This window comes from Labrus bergylta, chromosome 4 (assembly GCF_963930695.1).
Source record: "Labrus bergylta chromosome 4, fLabBer1.1, whole genome shotgun sequence".
NCBI classification, from domain to species: domain Eukaryota; kingdom Metazoa; phylum Chordata; class Actinopteri; order Labriformes; family Labridae; genus Labrus; species Labrus bergylta.
The window spans coordinates 26,837,892-26,865,824 of record NC_089198.1 but is presented as its reverse complement, the minus strand read 5'-3'; the positions used below and the strand labels follow the sequence as shown (position 1 = coordinate 26,865,824).

Genomic DNA, 27,933 nt, shown 5'->3' with positions numbered 1-27,933 from the left:
GTGGGCCAATCAATAACAACATGTATAATCCTTTCATCATCAACAGCAGACCAGCCGTGTATGAATCATGACCTTTCAACCTAAGAAAAAAAAAGTATGCTTTGATCATCTTCAAACACAAAACACAGTCAAGAAGCTCCTTCACTCGAGGTTTGTCCAAACAAGATGAGTAATGTCTGAACTGAGTCTTACAGAGAACACCCACAGCCTCCACCGCCCCGGCAGGGCAGACGGCCACGCACTCCCCCGAGAGGCCCCCCTTCCTCTTAATGCAAAATACAACAAGGAGTCTTAGACTTTTCCATGAATAACATAAAGAGAAAGGCATTTAAAAGGTAGTTATGAGGGGACAATGAATACAGAATAAAATAAAATCCCCTTTTTTAAATGAACATTTAAGAGGAGTCCTATCAAAATAATTTTCAAATTATGTAAGAATTGAAAAATGTATTTGTAAATATGGAGGGATTTATTAAGAACAATTCTATCAAATAATAAGCAAATATTGTTCAAAGTTTGTTTAAAAATGTGTGTTTTACAAAAGACACAAAAAGCTATTCAAATATTTAAATCAGAAAAAAAAAAATTCACTTACATACTTCTTTTATCGTTATACTATATCAATGCTTAATACTTTATATTAATTCAGTTTATATTGTCCTCATAAATACAAGGTAATAGAATGCTTTGTAACTATTTCCATGACAGGGTGGTCCTTCAGTAAAGGGAAAGAAATACCACAAGATTTTACTGCCTTAGGTAATGCGTCGTTTGGAAAAACATGTCCTTACAGTCGTAATGACTTTTGTTACTGTTATCAGGATTCCTGCTCTTAGATAATGAAACTCCAGTGTCTATCCTCTGTCAGGATCAGCACCATTGACAGCAACCAAACTCTGGGTTGGTTTGTTCTGAATCTGTGATTCTCAATTGTTTAGGCTTGAAAAGTCAGGAACATTTGTTTGTCTAGTTCATCACATGTTGGAGATGTCTACTAGCTGTGACAAATGTACCCAAATGACAGATGGATTACCTTCATCAGTGCAATCATCCAGCAATTCATTGGAAAGTCAGATCAAGAGTCTATAGACATGGTAGTTCCTCTGTGAGGTTGAAGATTGGCACAGCTGAAATTTGATTAATAGTAATACCAGTAAGATAACATGCTCCGCCTAACGATGCCTACATGCTTCTATTTAGCAGGTATTTACCATATCAGCATTTTAGTGTAATATATTAGCATGCTACCATTTGAGGTAGCTTTAAGCACAAAGTGCAGTAGAGTCTGGTTCATTTCATAAAAGTGTTTTCTCGAAGACCAGTGTGTTGATGAAACTGAAGTTTTGATACAAGGTCAAAAGTTCAGAGAAGTTACTAAAATGTTCCTCGAGGGGGCAAATGTATGTTCATTTAATTATAGCAAACTATCCAATAGTTATTAAAAAATATTCCCCTAAAACAATCAGAGAAGTAAACTTCAGTGTGGAATAAGAGGGGAAGTCAGAGTTTCACCAAAGTCTTTAGGATTTATTGAGCTGGAACCAACCACCCTCTGATGGAAATCCATCACATAGTAATTGAGATGAATCAGCCTAGTCCAAAGTGGAGAATGAATGACTTGGAGACTCACCACAACATTTTAATTCAGTGCAACAGAAAAAATCTCTGTCTGCAGTGCTGTCCTGAAATTTGTCCATGGATGCATTGATTGTCATGGAGGATATTCATTTTTAGGCTGTAGTTGGTCTACATATAGTCATGTTAGTTTATCCCAGCTCATAGGTTATTCTCCAAGCAGGTCAAGTTTCATTATCTTGAGAACTGTTGGCATATGAAATCACACAGTGTCAGATTGGTAAGCATGTCACTGATTAAAACCTGTACAGAGCTTTACAAAGCCTGAAATCAGCTCATTAAAAGTGTTTCATTTCCAAAGTTGTGATGTGATTAAAGAATAATTAACAATAGAAGTCCTTCTCTCATATTGTTGTGCTGTGAAAGCAGCTGGTGTGCGACTGATGCTGGTCTGAATGATAACTAGCGGTTCATCATTTCCCAAACATTTCATAAGCAAGACACCTAATTTGTTTTCCGTCGTCAAACGTCCACTGACGCTTGTTTTTCAAATGATATATAATTATGAATTATGATTATGAGCTGTTAGGAACATAAACTTGATAATTAAAGCAGGAAAGGAGACAGACAGTGTTGATGATGATGGTGCTGAGATGGGTGTGGATGAAAACTCATAGATTTGCATTTCAGAGCTGGTGTCCAAAATGTGGCATTTTAGTTGTTGAATTGTTGACCTTTGATTGAAGTGACCTCAAGAGGCCTTGTTTGTAATGTCACTGTTTATGTAGCAGCTTCAAACTGACAGTTTGGACGTTATGACCTTTAAGAAGGGCTATAATGTCCTTTTTTCTTTAAAATTAATGATGGAATTTTAGCTTTATACTCTGGGTAACTTAGCATTTGCAGAGGGGATTGCAGGGTATCTCATGATACGATACATGGCGTGGTCCAACAATATTACTTTATAGTGATTCTTCAATAACCAATGTGTTGTAGGACAATCATATCACAATATCTGATTGACTGAAGATTGCATAATTAATAAAGACGGCAGTGACAGCTGTCAATCATTATATCACTGTTTTCTTCTTTTATCCCACTCTTAACTTTTTTAACCAGTTAACCTCCATTCACATTACCCATGAAGTAGTGACGCTATGAGTCAAATTACCAGACATATCTGTTAAGAGTGTCGTATTTGTTTCGAATGAAAGTATTGGTAATTGTAAATCAAATAATTAGTGTGTCTACATAGATTCCATAATATGAGGCGTGTCAAAGACAGTCTTAAGGTAAAACAAAAATAATTAAAAGAAATTAAAAGTCAAACACAAATCAATCTAACACCCTCCTGAGGCTATCAATAACAGATATGAGAGTAAAACCCTACCTTATAAATTATATCCAAGGGTGTGAAGCCAGGAAATGTGTATCTAATTTTTAAAACAAGACAACTGCTATGAATCAACATTATTTTCATTCAGTTAAAAAAATATTCTTTGGCTTGCAGTTAACTCCTTAAATTTATTCCAGAGGCAAAAAAATAATCCGAACTGGGTCTCATTGTAACGGGGCAGATTAACACGGTGGATTCTTCATTTGTACAAGCGACAGCTATCAGTGCTGATGGTAAACATAAAGCAGGTGGAGGTTACAGCTTCTTCTTTAAAGGACAGTTTAACATGATGACACCACGCTGCCGAGAGATAAATCTGCTCCGACCTCCAGCTCAGTCAGACTAGAGGGATCCTATTAACTTTCAACATGGAATTTCACTACAGGTAAAGCACCACCTTTCTGAAATCTGCTGCTTTCCTCATAAACAACGTGTCTATTTTTGGTTTTAAGTAAAAAAAAAAAAAAAAACTTAGAAGTTCCTACTCTGCACTGTTTGGAGATCAAATAATGAGAATCGAACTTGTGCAGTCGGAGTCCTTTGGTTCTTAATTTGACAAAGTTAGAGTTTTGTAAGTGGTGCTCTTATCGTTGTCAGTTCAGCTGTTTTTCTCTCCTGCTTGTTCTAAATTAACTTCTGTTGCTGCTAATTAAAAACTGAAATGTGTCACGCACTCCTGTGCAGCTGAGGATTTGTTTTTGAAGACCTTGACAGCAGGATGATTGTTACAGACACTGAAGAGGCTTCGTGAGTGAGATCCTGTTTTAATCATAGTCTGGCTGTGGGGTTTTTAGAAAATATGAGAGTGGTACCAAAGTCTCCGAATCAATACACAAAATGTTTTGACCCTGTTACGGTCCATCTATTTCTCATTGTTTTTCATGTCATGTTGTCTTATTGGTAGACGGTAGCTCTTAAGATAAAACTCATGTTGATTTCAGGACTCATCGATCAACAACACTTGAGCTTCTGCCCGAAAACCTGCAACATTTTTGACTTACCCATGAACCTTAGCTGTACTTTATTTTCATGACAATCCAAAAATGTTAGCATGCTTGGGTGCTAAAGGAAGATTGTGAACATGCTTTAAATGACATCTGTTATGAATGTATGTGTTAGCTAAGTACGAGAGCATGTTGCTCTAATGTTTTAGATACAAGTGTCTCAACTGCTTGCCTTCAAACTAACCAACCCTTTTGCCAGCGACCACGTCACCTCTGTCCTCTGATGGCAACCTGATGTTTCCATCACTCTCCTAGCACCGGATCTGAGGTTGACAGAACCTTGTCCATAGCTGAATCCCTCCCTCTGGAAGTCTTTATCCAAACAAGTCCAAATCAGACTGAACTAAGCGGTCAACATTTGAATCACAACACAGCTTTTGGGTGCCTGTTAGCGCAGTAGGTTGAATAGGTCGCCCAATATAAGAGGCTTCAGGTTTGCCAACAGGTTCGACTCCAAGCCTCTGCCCTGTGTAGCACGTCGACCCCTCTCCACTGTCCCCCAATTCTTGTTGCTCTTCAACTGTTTAATCAAAAATAAATAAAAAATTAAAGCTTAGATTTTCAAAGCAATTATGTTTTTTTGAGAATATTGTGTGAATTTCTACAAGTTTCTTTACCTTGTAAATAGTGAAAAGTGGGTATATATATGAAGTGTATCATGATTCTATAACTGGTGAGTCTGCCGTTCCCAACTACAGCTTTACAAAGACAGCAACTTTGCTATAATATCTTGTTCTGTAAATATTAAACTAATTTAATTTAATAAAAAAGAATACCTCAAAGGACCCTTTCCACTTGAGATATTAAACTGCAAATTATAAAGTGCAAACTACTTGTATAAGTTTGTGACTTACAAACCCCTAATTCCCAGGAAAAAAGCGTCTGACTTAAATTAAAAAAATATCTTTTATGACCTCACTGAAGCCAAACGTAGAGAGCATAATTAGCAGAAACAAGCTGGAATTCATTTAAAAAGCAATCAGCCAGAATCAACTTAATTTGTAGACTTTTAAACACCCAATATTTTGCAAGCCAAAACAAACCCTCTCTTTCACACACCGACAGAGGAGTTAAAGGAAGGCCAAATTACAAAAAAATATTGTTTGTTGTAATAAGGGAGCAGAGGAGCACAGAAGGGAAATGGCACATTATCAGTGATACACAGCTCTGCAGCTCTCAGCCGTCAGAGCTGTCAACACATCACTATTAGGCTGCATTATTCATCAGCCATTTGTCACACACGCGCACACACGCGCACACGCACACACACACACACACACACACACACACACACACACACACACACACACACACACACACACACACACACAACCATATCCCCAGTCGAGAGCTGAATGTCCTGGAGCAAAAAAAGCTTGCTGGAATAAATAAAGGGGAGGGATCTGCTGACCTGATAAATAACGTTTGAAAGCAGATGTCTGTGAGAGGAGAAAGTGACTTCAACGTCTACAACAGGTAATGTGTTTACCTGTGACTATTATAATGGGACAACACAGCTGAAAGGAGGCTGTTGTGGCCAATTTAAAGCTGAGATAAGGTGCGGTTTGATGCTGCTTTGGCAGGTGCAAAAAAAAAAAAAAAGAAGCACCAGACAGCTGGGGGACAGACAGAGAAAGCAATTTGCTCGTTTTGTTTAAGCAGAAAAACACAAATTTTTCTCAAAGAGGACAAACAAAGGTGTCTGGAGGTCTGGCTCAACGCTGCCTGGTCCTCACTGCTGCCGCTGTCTTGAAAATAGAACATAATAATCAAAAGTGTTTGGGCACAGATAGACATGTTTTGAAAAAGTTCTCATTTAAATGCTTCTTTTTCGTGCCCACTCCAACAAAAAGCAAACAAGTGATGCAGAAGTGATTTGGACTGACATGCTAGGACACTGCGGCGCTACCAGCACAGGGAAATGAAGGGTGTAGGAGAAATGAAGTCAGACACTCAGAGCAGGGTCTAAGTAAATAATCCCTCAAGTCTGACTGAGCCGGAGCTTATTGTGCTTTACCTGCTGGGCGCCGGAGGCTACAGAGCGGTGGAGAGCTGTCCGGGATCAGGGGAGAGACTCATCTACCTCCGACTCTGTTCAATAACTCGCACTTGACATTCACAGCAGGGGAGCTGTCCATGTGTGCGAGAAAATCTGCACTGACGACCGCTTTAGACGAACCGTGCGTTATAATGCCTCTGCAGCTGCACAAATTTGATACGACACCTGTCAGGAACACTTAGTGAAATGTAACTCAGCTCTATTGTGAGAAGTTGATCCTCTGTCCGGAAGGAAATCAGTTTGACTCTAAATACTGTTTTATGTCAGGCCAAAGTCAATTCTAATACAATGTTAGACAAACACAAATATTCACTTGAATATACTTCAAATATAAGACACCTGCTGTGTCCTGCTGGGTTTACACGAGCACCTGGTCCCACATTGGATGGATCACATTCAATTAAAATCAAACTCAGGTTCAGAGACTTCTGCAAGGCCATTTATCATGACGACGGTATTGAAGGAATAACGGGACATTGTGTTTATTTGACTATTGACTTTTCTGCCCTCCTGTGTCTGTACTCTAACATGAAGTGACAGAAAGCAGCTAAGCATTCCACAAAAACTGGAAACAAGGGGGAAACTGGTAGCCTTCATTTTGTGCCATAACTCTGCCATATTCAATAAGGCAATCGTTTGTTCAAAGTGCAAAAATAGCAAAAGGAATTAATTATCTATCAGGGGATAATATGCCCTATTATTACTTGGCCAAGCACAATAACTTTTGAGATACAACATTTTAGTAAGCGAGCATTAGATGTCCTGGCAGGTGGATTTTGTTATGTTTTGAAGTTGAACAGAGACAGGCCTTCTGTTTCCCCATCTAGGTTCTTAATGCGTAGCTAAACTAAAGCCTGGTGTACACTGTACGATTGTATAAAGTCTAGCTGGACTTAAAAAATAAATGCTCAACTGAACCCCAATTTACCAGGGAGTCAGAAATGTAAATGTTGTTCCATGTCTGCTGTTACGTCAATAATCCCAGGTTTGCTAACAAATTCACCTTCTGAACTATTTTAACAAATGAGGTAATGTGTTTTCAGCTTTTTCTATATTGTCGTTTTTATTGTCATTTTCAATGTATATATTTTTTTAAATATAGTTTGTTCTTTTATATATATTTATATATATATATGTGTGTGTGTGTGTGTGTTATTTTATGCCTACATTTTATTTCCTAATAAATCAAAATTATGACTCCCAGGGGTGCATTTTTTTGATTTTTTTTTTTAAATATCAGTTTTAAAATGTGAATTTACAGACTATTATAGCATTCAGACCGACTAAAGAAGCAAACAATAAGAAAAACACAATTGCTTGTCTATATCTATGTTCTGTTCTAACTTTTTGATAAAGCTTCAGTGAAACATAAAAAACCCATGATGCACCCAACCTTCAGTCCCTTTTTATAAATGGGATGAATTTGCAGAACTGGGCTTACAATGTTCTACTAAGGAGTGATGTGAAGGGCAGTCACTGTGCAAGTAGCTCTCAGAGCAGAGTCTGAGAGAGCATTATAATACAGTCATCAAGTATGACAATATTTTCTCTTCTTTCATTAAATATGTGACATTATCAATGTATTAACCTGATGTTTTGCTCCTGCTGATTCTCATTAAGTTTATATTCCCTCTGGCTTACCTCATTACATGTGTTTACCAGCTGTCACTTTAATGTTGCCTAAGACAACATTGAACCAGAAAGCTGTATGAAGTTACCTTCAAGCACACATTTCTCTCAACATCTTTACCTATGGCTGCCAAACAGTAAATATGATCAGACAGCATGTTTAACACAAAGGCTGGCTTGCTAGCCAGACTTCAAATCTTCCCACAGTGTTTTCACTGGAAAATAACGTTATGGAAATTAGCCATGTGCTGCACATTGCAATATATAATATTTACAGTCTATTATTGCAACTCATTGAATCAGGTTTCATGCTACTTGCGGTCGGCGCGGCAATATTACGCAATCGCGGTCGGCGCGAGAATGGTCCGTGGAGGGTCTGAGCGCCCAGCCTTTTACAATAGAAACCTGCTCAAAATTCCAGCATATGCCATCATATATAGTCACACACTGCATTAAACCAAATTCACTAATAATTATTGAATCCCTTTAATTAGTATAAAACGTATTGAGGGTTTGCTCCAGGGTTTAACCACAATTTAAAACCATAAAGGGAGTCTGTTGATTTGTGTTTGTTAGATTATAAAACCCACCACATGTTCAACCAAATTTAGATGAGTCAGAACTTTAATGTCTAGACTTTTGTCTTGAAAATCAACCAAATGATTTCTTCTTTGTTCCTTTAACCCACAATCAATACCTTAGAGATATCTGTTGTTTTATGAAGCAGTGCAACTTAAGCACTCTATAAGACAAGGTAACTATATAGTGCTCTATAAATAAAGTTCATTTAAATAAAGTATGCTGAAGAGCTGGATTAGTGCAGTACCTTCGGTTCTTTAAAACCAGGTCTGTTTGAGCTTGATATGTAGACCCTCGCCCTCCCACACATCTGACCAGAGTTATTTCAGACACAATCATTATCAAGCATTCCATTCGTCCAAAGAGGAAAGACACTTGATCTCGTTCTCTCTCTCACTCTCCTACTCTGCCACAAAGAAAAGTACCACTGAAGCAGAGCAACAGTTGTATGTTTCTGAAGTACCATCCAACCATTGCATGCAAACATAATGCTTTTGTAAAGCAGGGCTTCTTCACCAGAAGTACTATTGATCCAGACTCAGTAACATGAACAACAGACGCTGCATCTTTCCCTCTGGTTGACAGTTTTTCCTCCTGGCAGCATGTAGCCAGCACGATGCAAATGACTTTTTGGTATTAATTGATTATTTCAAACAACAATAGACCGTGAGACGAGTCGTTGTGTTTGCCCATGGGCGAGTTTCTGTGGAGAGGAACAACACACCGTGTCACCTCGTGTCTCTGAAGCAGCTGGGAAGCCCCTGGGACTTCACAGTGACAAAATCCCAAACACAGCCATCAGGTAAAAAAAACAGGCTTTTTTTTTCACTAACATTTTTCCTTCCACAGACCACAGAGCACATAAGTTTATTTAAACGAAGGGAATAAGCAATGCAGCCGAGTTGGTTTGTTGAGGCATTCCTTATTTCTGCCTAAAGGCTTGATGAAGCATCAGGGTGACCTCCACACACAGCTGTATGAAGAGACTATTTGCTTTATTTAAGCCTACTTTTGTTTACTTTAGTAGTGAAACAGTTAATTACCCTGACCATTGATGCAGAGAAGTTCAATCTTTACTTTGGATAATGTGCAGTCACAAAAGAAGCTCACTGCCGGTTCCTGTTTCAGATGCTCTCCCCTCATTTTGGGTAAAGACTCTAACTTGACGTTGTGGGAGGCCTGGGTTCGATTCCAACACTCAGCACTTTGCCGCATGTTTTTTTTTAGTTTGAATCATTTCAAAGGCATCATATCTAAATCTAAAATGTTTTCAGTTTATCAATATTTCGACATGATAGCAGTGTGGCTCTAAGGCGGTGTTTGTCTTCAGTCTAAAATATTGAAACAACTACCAGGTGGACAGCTGTCATTTTTGTATTGACATTCATGATCCCAAGAGTATAAATCCAAAAGGGTTGATGACCACTTGACTTTTTTTTTGCCTATAGAGCCACCATGGCACAGAATTTTGTTGTTGTTGTTGTTGATTAAATTTCTTGACAACTTTAAGGTGGACAAACTATGGTACGATACACGTTCATGGTGGCTAGAGGATAACTCAGAACACATTATAATGATGCTTTAATTTGGTGCCGCCTGAACCACACTGCATCTCTATCTATCAGGTAAAACATTTCTATTCCTCAGTTTTTGGCTGTTCATGAGAGCTGCCTTTTTATTGATTTTTTCATTCATTTGGTTTTAAGTCTTTTTACTGTCATAGCTAAGCGTCATGTATTATTTTAATTTAGCGTTTTGTTGTGTTGCGTTTATGTTCAACCGCAGTTTGGTGAACTTTTATCGTTTTGTAAATCTGCTTTATGAATACATTTGGATTGGAAATGTTGTTACAATTGTCAACATCTAGTTGATGACCAAATTACTGAAAACTGAATCAGCTGTATTTAGAGCTTGTAAACAGCTATCAGCAAGCTAACATGCTAACTAAGATTGTGACAATAATAAACATTTTACTTGCTAAACATCAGAATGTTAGAATTCTAACTTGAGCCAAAAGGCAACTGGACTTGGTTGAAGATCCTGAACACGTTTCACCCTCTCCTCCAAAATGCTTCTTCAGTTCAAAACTAACTGGTGGACAGAGCTAGACCTCTGTGGAAGTGAAACATCTTCAAGATCTTCAACCTAGCTCGGTTGCCTTTTGGCTGAAGCTTCCAATTTACCATGACCTGATGACTAAGAACCTACACAGGTAGGTAGATAAAAATCTTAATGTATTGCTAACATAATAAATCTTTACTTGACCTAAATTTACTGATATTGCTGTTAGAGACCAAATACGTTCTGAAAAATGTACAAAGTAGGACATTGTGGAATGATCTGTTTTTAAGAGTTCTTATGAGTCCTTCCTGTACAAGAATGTACTGTACATGAAATGCAGCCATGTAAATGTTTTTCTGCTGAAAGCAAACACTTTGGTTTGGTTTGCCTCCGTTGTTTAGCAGAGGCCTCCTTTTATTCACGTCTTTCAGTTCATGGTTGTGGAAGTTTTAGTTTGGTCTCAATTATCTAATTTTAAAAGATTTGGTTATTCAGTTATTTTATGAGCAGAGTTTACCAAAACCATTTGAGAATGCAGTTTTTGGTTTTGAGGTCAAGGGGTTTTGTTCTGGTTTGATGAACCACAAACTGTTCCACTGGATTAAACACAGCATGATGAGAATTTTGCAGATAACTGAATCAGGTGATATTATGGTTCATCTTCTGGTGATATAAAATGACATTAATTGTACTTTAATGAATTTGTTTATTCGCCACGTGAAATATCGCTCAGCTCTTACAGCAAAAGCTCCAGACATCCTAGTGTCCTCGACATCCTCGCTTTAGTGACTTTTATCTTCTGGCCTCAGGCAGGAGATATAGATTATAGTAGGCAAAGTCCAACAGGTAGAAAATATTAGTGGCTGACTGATTAATCGGCCAGTCGATAATATTGGCCGATATTAGCACATGTGAGTATCGGTATTGGCTTATGAGTATCATTGTATTAAACTAGCAGTTCTCTTTCACCAGCAGATGGCACTATACGGATAACAACATATGCATATGCATTCACTTCACACAAACAGAGGATTGTTTAAGTTGCAATGATAAAATAAACCACAAAACCATATAACCGAATGCCACAAGTAATCTTGTTCACCAGGTGCAGGAAATACAACAATGTCTATTCAAGCTTTGTGGACAAACTTGGTTCTATAAGACACAGTAAATCAACAGAGACATTTATTTGAACTGAAGGATCCAACACCTTGCAGCTGACTATTTAAAGAATCTAATGAAATCAGACTGACTAGATACAGGAGCTGCACTCTTGAAGGGAAAAATAAAGAAAATGAACCCCCAACTCTAAGAACACCAGGTGTGTTGAACCCAACGACACGTTCAGACAAATTATTCAAGGAGCAGTTTTTGTCCAAAAGAGTGTGAAACAAAGTTTGCATTGAATTTCTGCATCTATTGCTGCATTCAAACTTTGTTTGTCAAAATAAACAAGTCTGCTTTCTTCACAGTGAAGCTATAAACAATATATCTACTTCCATCTTCTTTCCTGGGATCAGGTTTCCTCTGGAAGAGTATAAAACTGTCACTGCCCATTTGTCAGTGTATGGCTCTGCTGACCCTAAAAGATGTGGCTGGCGATATTGTATTTTTTTTCTCACTATGTGTTTGAAAAGACAAAAACCAACCAATAGTTTCTTTCTAGAAGGAATTGTGTGCAGAGATGGATGCGGTATTGGCTGATATATCTTATTCTACTGTCCTATAGAGCTCCATTGTTGTCCAAAATCTGCTGAAAGCCATCCCCACTCTGTGTGCCTAACATTTCCAATCTCTCTTCAGCTGTCCTTTTACAATAAAGGCAAAATGGACCCAGTGTAGCTGTGTACTATGTGACTTTCATAACAGCAAACACAACATAGTTTATTTTAACTCCTACACACAAAATCATGCTGTCATGAAGTTTCACCAAATGTGTATTAATCCACATCTGAAAATAGTCCCTGCAAATATACTCTTTATACTCCTGTTTAAAGCTCTCATTCAAAGCTACTGTGAGGACTTTTTAGCTGGTTATGAAACAGACAATGAAGTGAATACTGATGCCTCCATATGCCTACAAAAGCTATAAAAAAAGTTTTTGGTTTTTATTTATTATATTTAAGATTTATTTTGGTGATTTTTGTGTCTTTATTGTAGAGCTAGGACAGCGGATAGAGTCAGAAAGCAGGGTGAGAGAGAGTAGGGGAATGACATGTGGAAAAGGACCCACAGGTGGAATTTGAACCTCGGCAGCCCGCTTACAGGACCACAGCCTCCGTACATGGGGCGTGTGCACCAACCACTTTTCCACTGGTGCCCCATATAGTTGTTTTTTAATGCCTGTTAAGGGTGACACTGGGTTGGTGTCAGATAAGGTTATTAATGCATCCTGCAGAAATAGCCCGTGTTGACATTTTTCACAACAGATATTCACAGGAAGTGATACGTGTCACTGTTAAAGGAAAGCTGGATGAGATTTTTGGTCAGTCAATATTTTAGAATGTGCAAAATCATGAAGGCACTTATTTGCTCTGTGAGAGCTACAATAGTGACAGATCTTTTTTCACAGCTTACTAATTATTAAAATAATTAGTCTAAAATCTGTCACCTTTCAGAAGACTGAGGGTAAATGTCACAATAAACAGTGTTAGAAAGCTTTAGTGCAGTGTTAGACGAAGACTGTATGTTAACAACATTTGACATCAGCTTTACAAGATTCCACAGTGACGGCTTGAAGCTGTTACATTCCCTTTCTCTTTCACCAGTGGGCTTTCATCTGTTGTGGATTACATGACTCACTAATAAACAAGGGTTTATTTCTGGGAAGTCATTTTATTATTTTTATTAAGAATTTCAAAAATCATTTCCCCAACCTCCCTCGCTGCACTATGAATCATTTTCCATTTTCTTGATTCAAATAGGAATCCCATGAGACAGTTTGTTAAATTGCTTTCTTTATTTTCTCCTCTCATGTGTAACGTTATCTTTTCTTGGGGATTAGTCATTGTACTGTAGTCCTTTAGGGTCCTGATGATATTAGACTTCAGTCGATCTGGGTCTCATTGTTCTAGGTTCTTCGCTGTTCTTCTCTTTTCTTATGTAATGCATCACACCCAATCATGGCTCTGTCCACTATTTCTCTCTCTGACCCTTTCACACTTTCTTCCTCTCTCTGCTGTACTGTGTGTTCTGACCCTGTGTTCTCTGCTGTCACCTCTCCCCTGAGTTAATGTACTTGTTGTCCTCCTGAAACAGATGTCAGTACCAGGCAAGTGAGCGGACAGAGGACAGAGGGCTGGTAAAAAGAAAAAGAAAAAGTCATGACAGAGAGCTCCCCGTGTGGAGGCTGATGTCCAGCCAAAGAGCCAACAGTCATGGCATTTTAGAGAGAGGGTTTTGTAGAGTGAAGTATCCACTGAAAAGCTAATGCTTGGTTCAGTGAGTTTTCAGCCCCTGGAGTCAAAACGTGATTCATTTTAGAGAGAAACAAGTACACCAACAAAACCATAACATGCTGAAAACACCACAGTCGAGTTTAAACGTATTCTTAACCTTCCCTGAAGTGTCCCAGAAAAATGTCAGAGCATCAAAGCGTGCAGATGATGATGATACATTTATTCAGCAGCACTGTCATCACCACTCAGCCTTTTCTAATGAGAGAGCTCACGCAGCCTGTGAAGTGCAATATCTGCCTGTTCTGGGTTGGCAAATGTCATGATAATCAGGCGACCTGCACGGCAAAAACTCCAGTGTAATATCAGCTAAAAATGGAGGTGAGGCTGTAAAATGGGCCTCATTAACCTCAGAAAATGCTGCAGATGGAGAAAGCAGCAGATTTATAACGGTTATTAAGTCCGCCCAAAGTCCGGATTCTGCTACGTCTTCAGCTTTCTTAAAGTTGGTCTGATGTCTTTGTTCAAATTAACTTCCCGTTACCTTCTGAAGATGGGTGAAGTTTAATGAATGTTTGCACTATTTAATCAAAAGTAAAACCAGCATTCAGACTGAGCATGAGTTCTTGAATTAAATGTAAATGTTGTCTGGTTTAAGGCTTCAGGATCTCAACACACTAGACATGAGAACTGAAGGGTAACTAACGATACGGTATCAAGCAATACACTATAGAATGCCAACGAAAACAATTATATCGCAATACAGAGATCCTGCAATAATATGATGAAACATCACGATATCTGAAGAATATAAAATGCCCCTAAAAGGTTATGTGCAGGATTAATGTATTTATTTACTACATTTTGGTGTCAGCTTCACATCTTATCATGCTTCGTCTCGTGACGTCTTTTTTACTGCTGTCGAGCATTATCCTGCTTTCTCCTTCACTTACTCTGCCGTCTTCTTCTTCTTCCAGTCCACTGCTTTCTACTTTGGCCAATCATCAACTGCTCACATTAACCTCATTCATGTCATAAGCGCCACCATGCGTCATGGAGTGTTGATGCTTTGAGTCAAATTAGCAGGAAAATCTGTTAAGATAACCTTGATTTAAAACAAAATATCAATAATTGGGGATTTATTTTTAGTGTGCCAAGACCCTCAATGACGATATTTAGTCCTTCACTGACAACACATATTTTCAAAAACTTATAGCAATATCCAAATATGGAAAAAATTGCATGCACTGTTCTTGAATAAAGTACAAATCCTTTATAAAACTTCATAGTCAAATGTTGAAATGTTGACAAATTGTGGTAAAAACACGCTGAGTTACAACAACACACAGAAATGAGAACTGCTGTCTTCAGGGTTTTATAGCAACATGACCTGCGCGGCAAACCAAGAACGATGCTACATCCATGTAACAAGATGAGAGTGACAGATCTACACAGGTGGAAGTTGAAGATTTACAGGAATAAGAACACTAACTCAGATGGTGTACTCACATAGATTGTATTTGAAATTGTAATATATTCAGTGTATTGACCTTGTTACACCTCATAAGAGGATGTGGGACTTTTAATACGCTCTATAAACTGCAGCAAGTCACAGCATAGCTTCCAGGTGAGCAGCATGATAACATTAGACAGCAAATGAGTGAGCACATCACTGATGGTTTAAGTGCAGCTCAAATTTTGAAATTTAAGTAATTGGGTCAGAGCTGTTGGGCAGGCTATGGCGTACAGAGCTATGAACCTGCCTCAATGCAAAGAAAGGTTTCTGCTTGTTTGGATTTGTTTATTGTGCATATTATTGTTTTTTTTTAAACTTACCCGGGACATGGAAATTACTTTAAAAAAAAACCCTCCATACCTTGTCTACTAAAGGTTGAGCTAACTAGTCTTAGCCTTCATGCTAACTGGCAATGATGATGGTGTGATCAGCGCATAAATCACTATTGATTGGTCAGGCAAAAAACAACAACAACCAAGATGCCAATCTTGCAAGAAGTAAGAAAAAATGAAAACTGATTATAAATGCTAGATCTAAAAAAAATGTTTTGTTTATGTCGACTTTTGCTTCTTAGAGCTCACTAAAGCTAAAAAAGAGAATCATTTATGGACTTCATGTAATGTGCCCTTCCATTGACATCTGTCTGTGCTTTCTCTGCATTTTATAAGGTTTCAATATTGACTTAAAGAAGGTCTTTCAAAATGTGCATATTGTTTGAGCACTACTTGGCAATGAGAGAGAATGTTATCTAATATTGTGATCACGATCCTATTATGTATGGAGAAAGCAAATATTTACATAATTGTGTAATTACATGGGACTTCAGTTATAATTAACAAATCAGTTTAAATTTGAGATGAATGATTCTGATAAGATAATACAGAATGACATAAACTCATGTTTATGTGATTATTTCAGAACCAGAATCAGGCATACTTTATTAAGCCCAGAGGGAAATTTTGTATTTCTAAAACTAACACCCATCTTTTAAAAACTTTATATTCAGGACTCTGTTGTGTTGACACTGAGGGGAGTCAATATGTCAAAGGTCATTGTATTTTCTAGTTACGGTATATGAATCAAACTTGCATATGACAGCAGGACACTCTGGACAAGTTGTTTCATGTCATGTCTTGTCATGTTCCACCCTGCAGAGTGTCTGTGCTGTCAGCCACTGTGTTCACTGACACTATGTGGAGAACATCCATCAACCTGCCCCACAATAAATACCAGACCCCATGTTGGGTTCAGAAAAAAAAAAAACACCAAAACATCCAAATGTGCAACCAGATGATACTAAATGGTGATACCCCCGCAAAAACATGTTTTCCCTCCTTCTCCCCCTCCCTCCTGTATCCTCAGAGAGGTTTCCACTGATCTCCTCGTCTCCGCCTGGCAACCAGGTCTTGAATTATTCTCTCAGTGCAGAAAAAGCAACTGATGCTCTTATGCCCACCACCACCCCGGCAGTTTTCTCTCATTAATTTCGCAGCACCCCAGTGAGTCTGAGGCAAAGTCTCACGCACTTACATCTTAATCCTTTTATTTTCATGTCTGGGAGAATGTGTCCAGATTGTTTGTTTAACATGCAATCTGTCTCTGTCGCTATGCAGGAAAAAGCTTGGCAAAAGGACGCCTTATCTACATATTCGATTGCATTAAATCCTTGTTATGATTCAGAAGAGAAAGCCGTTCTGAATGTATTACAGTGCTGCACAGAGCTTTGATGATGAACCATAATTAACTCTGTGCTTAAGCCTAAAATAGCGCCCCGCCAGGTGCCACTACCTTTGAGGAAAAGATCCAAAGTCTGAGTTTCTCTGAAAACTTTTGACATAATAAAAATATCCTATTCCTAATTTTCTACATCCCCAAGGAGAAAAGATCATAATTTTACCATAGGATGAAAATAACGATGTATGATGTTGTTTCCATTTATTCCTTTAATTGAGTTCAACTGATTCCACTCGAATGCCTCAAAAGTGAGTCGCAGCCAGAAGCGGTCTGCCTGCGCTCACAGTTGTTTCCCCACACAATTACCGCCCACATATAATTTCTCCGTCTCAGTCACACTAGGGCTAAAACTTCAAAGCAAATTCTCTTCTGTTTGGTCTGAAACAGCCGGGCAGATATTTCAAACTGATTACATAACCTCGTTTCTCATTTTAAAAGACAAAGCCAGATTAGTCAACTGGAGCTCAGCAGTGAATCAAAGTGTGCCACACACGCTAAGCACATTTTCGCTTACATTTCGGGTTATTTAGCTGACATATTAATCCTAAGCAGTGAACAATGAGTGGAGCAGGATATTCCTACTTGGATTCCAAATGATTTCAGCATTTTTAGTTTGAAATATAGCTGATGTATTGTGTCAGTACTGTGCATTTTCTGTATTTAGTGTGTGCCCCAAATTGTCTTATTGTCTAGGTAAGAAACAATCTAAATCAACAAATGGTGAAACTAGTGTTGTCACGATACCAGGATTTTAAACTTCAATATGATACCAGTAAAAATCTAAATGTTGGTATACCTGCTTCGATACTGCAGCAACAAAGACAGAAGTCATAGGCATCAAACATTGGGTAATTTCTTGTTCTCAATTATCAACAGCACACACAGCCATGCAGCTCTCTGAGGGTGCACTCCTCAGAGAGCTGCCTCAGACTGTAAATAAGAAGCTGGTTTGGTTTTAATATCACATATCGGTATGTAGACTGCTGCTTTGAAGCCTCAAATGTGGCATTTTGGCCCAAGACAAAAAGGTTGAGGAAGGGAGCATTCTAGGCTGTCATTCTTTTCAACAGAACTGCTTCAAAGGAATTTAGTACATGGCACGGTATTGTTACAAATTCAACCCCCACCACGTTATTCACATTAATTAAATTAAATTGATTAAAACATTTTCATTACTTCCTTTTACCATAAAAATAATGAGCCTAAAACCAACAGCCTGTCAACAAACTAAAATGACCAACTTATTTTTTTTAAATATTATTAGCCAGAAACAAGTTTTTGAGAGCCAGCTTGGAGAGTTTGCGGATATCCTGGCATCCTGTGTCTCTCCACCGAAGCACCGAGCTGCTGTCTCCCTAATGTAACTTTGCCTCTCCTGAATTGTGCCCCCGTTGCTTTTGCCGAAGCATTATTGTCTTCATTTACTGAGGTTAAGAATGCATGCTGAGAGTGCCTTTTGAGGAAACTGTAAATGGCCTGCTGCGCTGATAGACTTTATATTTTGAACTCTTATGGCTCATTACAGTTCAAATGTAATATTTCTTCCACAGGTCAGAATGAATGTTCAAATTTATAAGAATTGACAGTCCTATGGGCATACAGATTGCTATTCAAATTATCATGCCTGATTGACAGGCCTCAAAAGTAAATATCAGGGCAATATCAAAGAGATTACAGGTAGTACAGGGCGCAAAACCTAATCACAATTCATCCTCAAAGAAACAAGAATTTCTAAATCTAAATACATGACAATCAATGCAACCACTAGATTGTAACTCATGGTGGATCCTGAGAAAAAGTAGAGGGATCACCAGAGCAATGAGTTCATCATCAAGGCTACAAGAATATCTGTAAATAAATGTTCAAGTAGGCCAATCCTAAGTGGTGGACAGATTGAACAGCCATGCAGCTATCAAGACTAAAAAAAGAAAAATATTCCAGGTCCTTCCTGCAGCTGTGTGATAGCAGAAGACTTCATTATAACGTCCAATATGCAAACAGCAATAAACAGTGAGTAAAAAAAAAAAAAAAAACTCCTACATGAAGGGGTATAACCAATCAAAACGGCAGACTCACAGCCACCAAACAGCCCCTGTATGTACCAAACATCACGTACGCCCTCTCCCACATGGGTGACCCGTGGGCTGGTATAATGAGTATGTGCTGTGGTGTCATGGAAACAGGCCACCTGTCAACCAGCAACCTTTCCACAACCCACCTGTCACCTGTCAACCACTCTGCATTTTAATGTTTTTTGGAGGGGGGTTGAAACACAGGCGCTGTGAACTGCAGGTCTGAATTATAATTGACTTTGTGAGAAAAGAAAAAAACTGCAACAACAATAACAAAAGGAACTCTGAAAGCCTCCTCTGCTGATACAAACAGAAGATCAATATGAACACTTCATACCAGCTGAATACTTCCATTTCTTTGACTGTAAAGCATTTAATTCACTGCTTCTCACGGTTTGACAGCTCTTAACAAAATACAAGTTTAAATTCAGGGTGTATTTTTAGCACTTTATGTTTTTTGTATTTCTTGTCCTTGACAACAAACTGGCCCGCTAAGCAGCATGATGCTGACATAATGGCATTCATTAGTGGCCAATTTTAGATTTAGTTCATCTAGGTTCAAGTTGCAACTTGAAAAAATCTGCCAACTTGATCAAATTACCATAAGAAGTGAATAGACGACGGCTACATACACCAGATTATCTGGTTTCAGATGCACTTATATACAATCATTGCTTTTCTTGATGTTATATCATTTACATATCTGTCATTACAACAATTTACTGACTTATCAATGAAAGCGCCAATTCATGAGAAATGTTATCTAAAGCCACTGTAAGGAGCAGGTCTAGTACAGTACTTATATAGACCCGACATGAATCCACCATGAGCACAGAACTTGGCAACATTTAGCAAAGTTACAGTGACAAGAAAAAATTGCATTGAGGCAGAAACCTCAAGTAGAACCAGACTCAATGGTGGAGAGACATCTGTCACGAGAAAGGGAAATAAGAGAAGGTGCCTCTGAGAAAAACCCTGACAGATTGATAATAAATTAAACAATAACTAATTGCAGCCATAATTCAGGTCTGAATATAAACGACTGTACTAGGGGCGGCTGTGGCTCAGCCAGTCATCTCTTAAGGAGGGTCTGGGGCTTGATCCCCAGCTCCTGCAGCCACATGTCCGATGTGTCCTTTGGCAAGACACTTAACCCCAAATTGCGCCTTGTGAGTGGTAATGAATGAGATTAGCTCATACTGATGGACACTTTACGTATCAGCCGTCAATGTTGTGCTTTGCCTCTGTGCAATGCCTGTCAGCACCTGTGTGTCCAATCGGACTCAAAGCTGACTGACATTGATTCCTCCTTTCTAAATCCTTGCTTGTGTTGTTCTTACTCTCTGATGTGCGTCGCTTTAGACAAAAGCGTCTGCTAAGTGAATTGTAGAATTGAAGAATTGTATCAGCCTGTGTGAGTGGGTGTGAATTCACCATGTACGACAACCATTGTACAACTGCATGCAAGAAATGATTTATATTCACTTTGGTACTTTGCTGTGAAGTTTCACAAGTCAACATTTTTGTGCATTTCACGGAATAGTATCTTGATGAAAAGCAACCTGAACTTCATGGTCTATAATCCTTTAAGCTTCACTTCTCAACGCGCTAACGAAAAAGCCTGAAGTAAAAAACACTCCATCTTTATCCCGGAGCCGAACGGAGAACTTTAGTACACTTCAGAGTAAACAGCATTTGTTTTGGAACAAGAGAAGAGTCTGATTCATGTATTATTCAAGCGTCTTTAAAATGAAAGCCTCATGCAGGTTCAGAGGTTTATCTTATCAGACTTTTTGGTAAGCAACATAAAGAAAAGGCTTTACTACAAAACACCTTAAAGTCTCCTCGCCCTCAAAGTGAATCAAAGATGGTAACTTGGCAGCTTTGTCTGCTAAAGCAATATCACTGTGCACAACAGCCGCAAACCATTTATGAAGATTTATTTGGCAGAAAAAGACAATTAAGAAAACATCGACGGTCAGAGGAAGTGAGAAGGAGTCTGAAGAAGTTTTGTTAAAGCAAGTCATTTTTTATAGCTGCAAATATAGGAGAGAAAACTTTCAGGAATAGAAAACAGTGAACTCTGAAAGATCTGCAGCTTCTTCAACATGTTCATGTGAGCCAGTCCAAGACCAGGGGAGTAAAACCAAGGATTAGCAAAACAGATGAGGACCAACTTAAGCGATTTCTCCAGAGATAGAGAACAAGACAAAGACCTAAGCTGTAGAATTACACACAGAACCACTGATTATCATTGATCTAAAGCTCAATAATCAATTAATCTCACTTGTACTGTTGAATAATTTAGAGCAGAGCCGCACCTCAGAGAGCTTCACAATAGGGAGTAATCCCGTTCAAAAGTCCAATAACTGTGATACTATTAAGCTCTCTCTGGCTGCTCAGGCTGCTCTTAAGCTACACCGGGTCTCCCCTCTCTCACAGTAAAGAAGATTTATGGCTCGGCAAAAAGAAATGTGTTACGACCTTAATATGCAAAAAAACCCTCTTGCTCCCACAATGCAGCAGTGCTCAAGGTTTTTACAGGAGGCTTACAGCACACGCCGCTGTGGTTTTTATATTTTCATGTTCATCGTGCCACATTATAGAGATGATAAATGATTCTGCACACAAATCAGAAATCTGAGAGGTGTGAAAGACGGAATAATGAAGTGATTACTCTTCCTTTAAAGTGGAATACGTTCACTAATTTGACACATTTACACAACACCACCTTTCTTATGGATTTACATTCCATTTTGAAAATCATGCACATGCACACTTTCTGTTTATCTGTACATCTTTGAGTGGTGTAAGGTGACTGAGTACAGGAAGGAAACGCATTCATCATGAAGGACATTCACAATGCACTTTGGTGACAAACACTGAATGTAAACATGACTTGACATTCCTACAACATGGATCAGAAATGGCAACATCTGAGTCATAACTCTGGATTCACCAACATGACAAATGTATTCATAGATTTAGTGTGATGTGCACTTTCAGAAAATATCCTTGTCAACGTCCATCGGCAACAAACATCTTTGGATGTGCTTTGAACTCAGAGAAAACAAGCTCCTTGTTCCGTCTCTAATTTCTTCAAATTAAAATGATTTTTTTTATCAAAGCGATTCATTGATCCAAGAACTTCTAATGGCTAATTTAGCATTTTTGTATTAGTGATTTTTGGTAAGAAGATGAAAGAAAATAGGACCCAAAAAAAAGGCTTCAAATCAGTGAAGCCAGTTAATCCATTTTAGCATTCTGTTTACAGCCCAGAGCATCATGGGAACTGTACTAGACTGATAAAAACACTAATTAGTGTGCACATTAAGATTAAACCAACAAAATATGTGATTAACTTTAAAAAAAAGTGATGTTTAAAAATGTCTTTCAGCACATAGAGAAAGTACGAATGGCTCAACCTTCAAAGTTTTGCCTCCATTTGGTGCTGGAGTCTAAGTGTGAAAAACAATTAATTATCAATCTATCAAAGGCTGTATTCATGTAAGATCAATTCATAGAATGCATGCAACAAGATCAACATCAGCCTCTCAAAAATAAGAATATTAGTAGTTTTCTTGTGTTTTGGTTGTTGATTATGGTGTTCAGTCTCTTTCACACATGCACAGCACTCCTCAGAATGTCCCATCATTTTCACAGCTGAAGTATCACCATGTCTTTATCCAGACTTTTTGTCAGTCAGCTGCCTAGTGAGATTTCTAAAAGGTGTCAGGGTGAGCTGATATGTGCATGCAGAAACTGCGTCTAATATTCTGGAGAATTTAGCTTGAGTGAGCAGGTGGGGGGGTGATGACATTTATATCAAGCAAACAATGCTAAACCAGTGGAATTTAATAATGCAGCTGCTTCATTATTACTCTTTTCTGCTTGCCAGTATGTTCTTTTCCACTCTTTCAGTTAGTCTGTGTACACATTGTGTGAAAAAGGGAACTCTGGAGAATGGGCAGTGTGCTGAAATTATCCAGAAAATTTCTTGTGTAAAAGAGGCTCTGATTAACTTTTAACGAACACATGACCAAAAGTTTGACAACTGAAAGTCGAGTAAACATTTTGTTATCATCATGTATCAACATTTACTTGTCTTTAAAAGCTCTTAGTCTTTGGGAACGGCATTGAAAGCTGACCAGAAAGTTGTTTCATGTCACAGAGCCCTGCAGACACACAAGTAGCTAAAAAAAAAAACACAAAAAAAAAAACACAGCAAGTCTCTCAGCGGGATTGCTCTGATTTCTGTGTCTATGCTTTTAAATATGACTAACAAAATGCAGAGCAGTAATGCACTGCCTTAGCCGATTGAAAAGAACCCCCCCAAAGCCGCTGTTTGTCAGGAAAGGCAAACAGCTGAATTATCATTAATGGCTGTCTGAGAAACTCTCAAGAAAAGGCGCCGCTCTGTTCGGGGAGATGAGGGCTTGACAATTTTACAAGCACATTTTAATACTGCTGCCGAGAGGTGATTGCCTTCCTTTTCACACGGCGATGTACAAGTATAATCTGAAGTGACGAGCTCACATCCAATTTAGAGCTGAACATATAACAGAGCATCAGTGACAGGATGCATTACAGCTGATGGTGCACGCAGCGTTATGGCTGCACTCATTCTTCTTTCTTAGGACATTGATGGGAGCTCCATCTTTGTCTCTCTCCCGCCTGTAAAAACATCACAGAGATAGCGTTCTGTCAAATTATGCAGCAGGCTTCTGCGTCTTGCATTTTATGTTGTGTCCTGTTTTTTTTTTTGTTTTTTTTTCAGATTATTTGATTGTGATTCCACAGCGCAGTGAGCAGGAGAAACAAGTCGTTGGGCAGCCAAAACATCAAAAGAAGCTTGTTCAAGTCAGAGGGATGTTCAAGGATGCATGGGACGTGTAGAGGAAGCTGTCTGCTCTGTCGGGAGACTTTGAATTCTGGACATGATGCAGTTAAAATGTCAAACTCTGGCCTGAGAAAAAGAGGAAAAAAGGGTTGCGGGGAGTGGGAGGAGGATAGCAAACCCATCTGCAGACCTGATTAATGTGAGGACAAAAGATATTTGCAGACCATTAGTATCGCTGGAAATTCAAATTACTACTCACATTTGGTTCTACCATTTTAGTTACACTTTACATTACACTGCACACTCCAGTTGTCTTTGATTTCTTTAGAAACACATGATTTAGGTTAGTGATTAATGCCTTTGTGTTAACCATTTCAGAACAACCAACAAATCCGTTGATATAAAGACTGTAGCTAATGATTATTCTTTTGGTTTAAGGTTATTAAATGGTGTAAAAATAATTCTATTAAAATCTATTGGAGACTAACTTCACCAAATCATGTGCTTCTTTGTCTGACCCATAGAAAACATGTAAAACAAAAAAGGCAATAAATATTCTCATATGAGAGGCGGGAAACAGATGATCCATGTTTGTGCTTTAAATTGCATGAGGGCTATTTCATTGACTTTTTTTTAAGTTCCACATGAAATACTGTAAAAATAAGAAAAATGGTGTGATTTAAAAAAAATAAAAAATAATAAGGTTTATTTTTTGGGCTTTTATGCCTCTATTTAAGAGATAGGACAGCTGGTAGAGTCCCAAACCAGAAAGAGATAGAGTGGTGGAATGACATGCAGAAAAGGAGCCACTAGTCGGATTTGAACCCGGGTTGCCTGCTTGGAGGACTCGAGACTGCGCCCTCTTCATTTTTAAAAAGTATTCTTGATTCCCTATTTGTGTTTTATTTTAGATTTTCAAATTTTTTTTTTCTAACTGAATCCTGTTATTGTTTGTTTCTGCAGCTCTGTAAGGGCCTGATGGTACAATTTAGGTTCAATGTTTTGTTTCTTTTGAAGGACAAATATAACTCCCGATATTCACAATCTATCTGTCTTAACGGGAGAGGAACAAAGACTTATTCCTAACACAAACTGACACAGCATGGGGCCTCGTGTTATGTGGCTATTTTATCTCTTTACTGTGATATTTCTCTGAAGCCACAGAGGCATTTGATCTAATAAGGCTTATTGCATGAGGCTGCGTTGCTACATGACTAGTGATGCAGGTGTGTTTGGAAGACGTTGCTCAGTGAAGCTTATTCAATTCGGAGCCTAAAACCAGAAGAGCAAATGCATTTAAAGCTTTTCAGGCTGCAGGCTAACCATCATGTCTGTACTTGCTGGAAGAATCATCAAGTCATGTTAGCCAGACATGATTTTGTTAGCATCAACTCGACGTAGTAGACTTTATTCTAATACAAAGGAGGAAAGAGAATACTCACTGAGGATATGACTTAAAGCATCATCTTGTCTGAAATTGTTGTTGCTATTAAACCTCTGTTTTTCTACTTCTGACATTTTTTAAACAAATATCAAATCATTTCAGAGCAAAGATAAAAACAACCAGACATAAGTGTGGAAAGGAAAGGAAAGTGTGTGAACACATCCAGTTACTTATAAGACCGAAACAAATCCATGAACTAGAGTTTGACTAGAAGTTTGAGGTCAGTATGGTGGTGATGTCAGGCCTTGACTTGGTTTATGATTAATGGAAACAGTTGTAGGTTTTTATTTCTATTTATTTGCTGGATTTCTATTCTGAGCATATGCCTTATGAATGTGTTATACATGATCGGTCCAAATTGTGCTTAAATACCAGTTCCCACAGTCAATGAATGTATTTTTAAAATAATTTTCTGATCAACAGGGACTTTGGGGTACACATATACACAGACTCTTTAAAATATGGATGTAGTCTCAGTGACACCCATTGGTTTCTGAAGAGTTGTTTTGAAGCCATGGATAAATCAGTCAAATCAGACACACACCCCTAATTAAGTCAATAGAGGCATAACTTTTTGCTTAAATATCATCTAAAGATGTGATTTATAAAACAAATTCACCCCTTATACAGTTTTTATCCATAAAGAAATGAGCTGTAGAGACCAAAGCCAGCAGTAAAAATGGTCTTTTTAATATGGCCTCCAATAGGGATGCCTTCATCTTGTGCAGCCAGCCTCAAGTGAACACATGAGGAACTATAGTTTTGCACTTACTCTTGACTTTTTCTTGTGGGAACACTTTGCCAGCTGTTTTTTAAATAGGTGATAGAGGAATTCTGTGCCGAGAGTTCCTTTTCTGGGTCATCTAGTCATCGTTTACAATCTGACTCAAGAACGGAGTCAACATTTAGGACCTGATATTTACCTGCATGTTTAGTGCATATGTCTGATCCAAAAAAGTCTGATTACAAAATATATAACAAATGTAAAATCATTATGAAGACCAAAGCTCATTGCATACAATATGAAAAAACGCATAGGGACGACTGAAACAGAACTCAGATCGCTTGTGATACCAGAAATCTAGTCCTCTCTATTGGGGGATTAGGGATTCAAACATTGTAAAAAATAAATTAAGTAAATAATGCTTTGCATCTGGTCAAGCGACTGCAAAAACAAGCATTTGCAAGTCGGTGGTATTCTTTCAGAATTCACTCATGGTTCACTGCATTGCAATAAATTGCATGTTGATTTTAAGAAAATAAATGATAAAAATAGTTCAAATCAAGGCATATTTGAGGGGGGTGCAATCATTTTGGAATACTTTCTATATTGGGATTATGCCTCAGGTTTTGGATTACTACTGAGTTTTAAGTCAGAGGTCTCAAACTGCCGGCCCGCAGGCCATTTACGGCCCCCCTCCCCCCAATCCCCGGCCCGCCCCGCATGTTAAAAACCATAATGTAGTCAGGCCCGCAAAATATTTTTTAAATTAAATGTATTTATTTTATTTTTTTCGTTTCTTCATGCTAATTAAAAATACAGTTTCTTATGAAATTCAAATAAAAAAAATGAAATTCAATACTTAAATGACTTAAAATTTAAGTCATTCCAATCTTAAATACCCCCCCAGCCTACACAGAGGCTGTGCATGAACCCCCTTCTAACCCAATGATCCTCCCTTTGCTAAGAATTTGCGAACATCTTCTCAGTGCCATTATATCATTAGGACATAAATGCAAATGGACTTCAAGGAGGACTGCAATCCGCCTCCAGTTAACAGTTTGCTTCTCTGTCTCCTCCGGCCGCCTCATTTCTCTTTCAGTCGGGAACACGAGAGCACAGAAAATGTTAAATCCCTGACCCTGTCTTCTTTCGAGAGAACACACAGCAATGACTTCCGTATTCTTCGAGATGACCGGCTCTGACCTGATGAACAGCGGCTTTGAACTCCGGGTTATTTGTGTTTCATGCTTCCCAGTGGCTTCATTTAATAAGATAATTTCATAGCAATTACAAGCTTTTAACACAGAAATGTAATGTCATTACACGCTCACTCAGTGACGAGTTCTTGGTTTGGTTCAGTGCGGATTTTAGGGGCCGTGTGCAGTGACAAACACAGCTTCATCTGGAAGGAAACACAATGAGTCGTCCTGCTCGCTTTTCTCTTCTAACAGCTCATTGTGATAAGCGTGAAATTACAGTTCTGTGGTGATGCTGCAAACATTGTGTTTCAATCTTCTACATGACACAGCAGCAACAACCCCGCTATCTGCTGTTTCTTCTCTGCACATCCAATACACAAAGCAATTACCGATAGAGTCACGTACTGCTCGCCCTGTAAACAAAACTGTGCACTGCTGGAGAGTCATTTGACACTGAAGCTCTCAATCACATCAGGAGGTGGATTGCATCAGCAAAGTTCAGCGCTTTCTGTCACATTCCTTCACTGTGTGTCAGAACATTTTAGAGTTGCGCAGCAATTTTCAGATGCTTTGTCTGGAATATCTAAAACTTCAAAACCGGCACATGGAACATTTCTTTTTAAACATTAAAGCACAAAAAGTGAGGTCACACTAAAATAACGCCTGATCTGAAAAAAACAAATTAAGATGAGCTAATTCTTCTCTG

General features: G+C 38.4%; 1 protein-coding gene across 1 annotated transcript in view; it reads right to left on the bottom strand.

The window, feature by feature from the left end:
• Positions 1–27,933, bottom strand: part of st6galnac3 (ST6 (alpha-N-acetyl-neuraminyl-2,3-beta-galactosyl-1,3)-N-acetylgalactosaminide alpha-2,6-sialyltransferase 3) — an 83,257-nt gene that overhangs the window by 11,190 nt on the left and 44,134 nt on the right. The gene's annotated exons all lie outside the window — the stretch shown is intronic.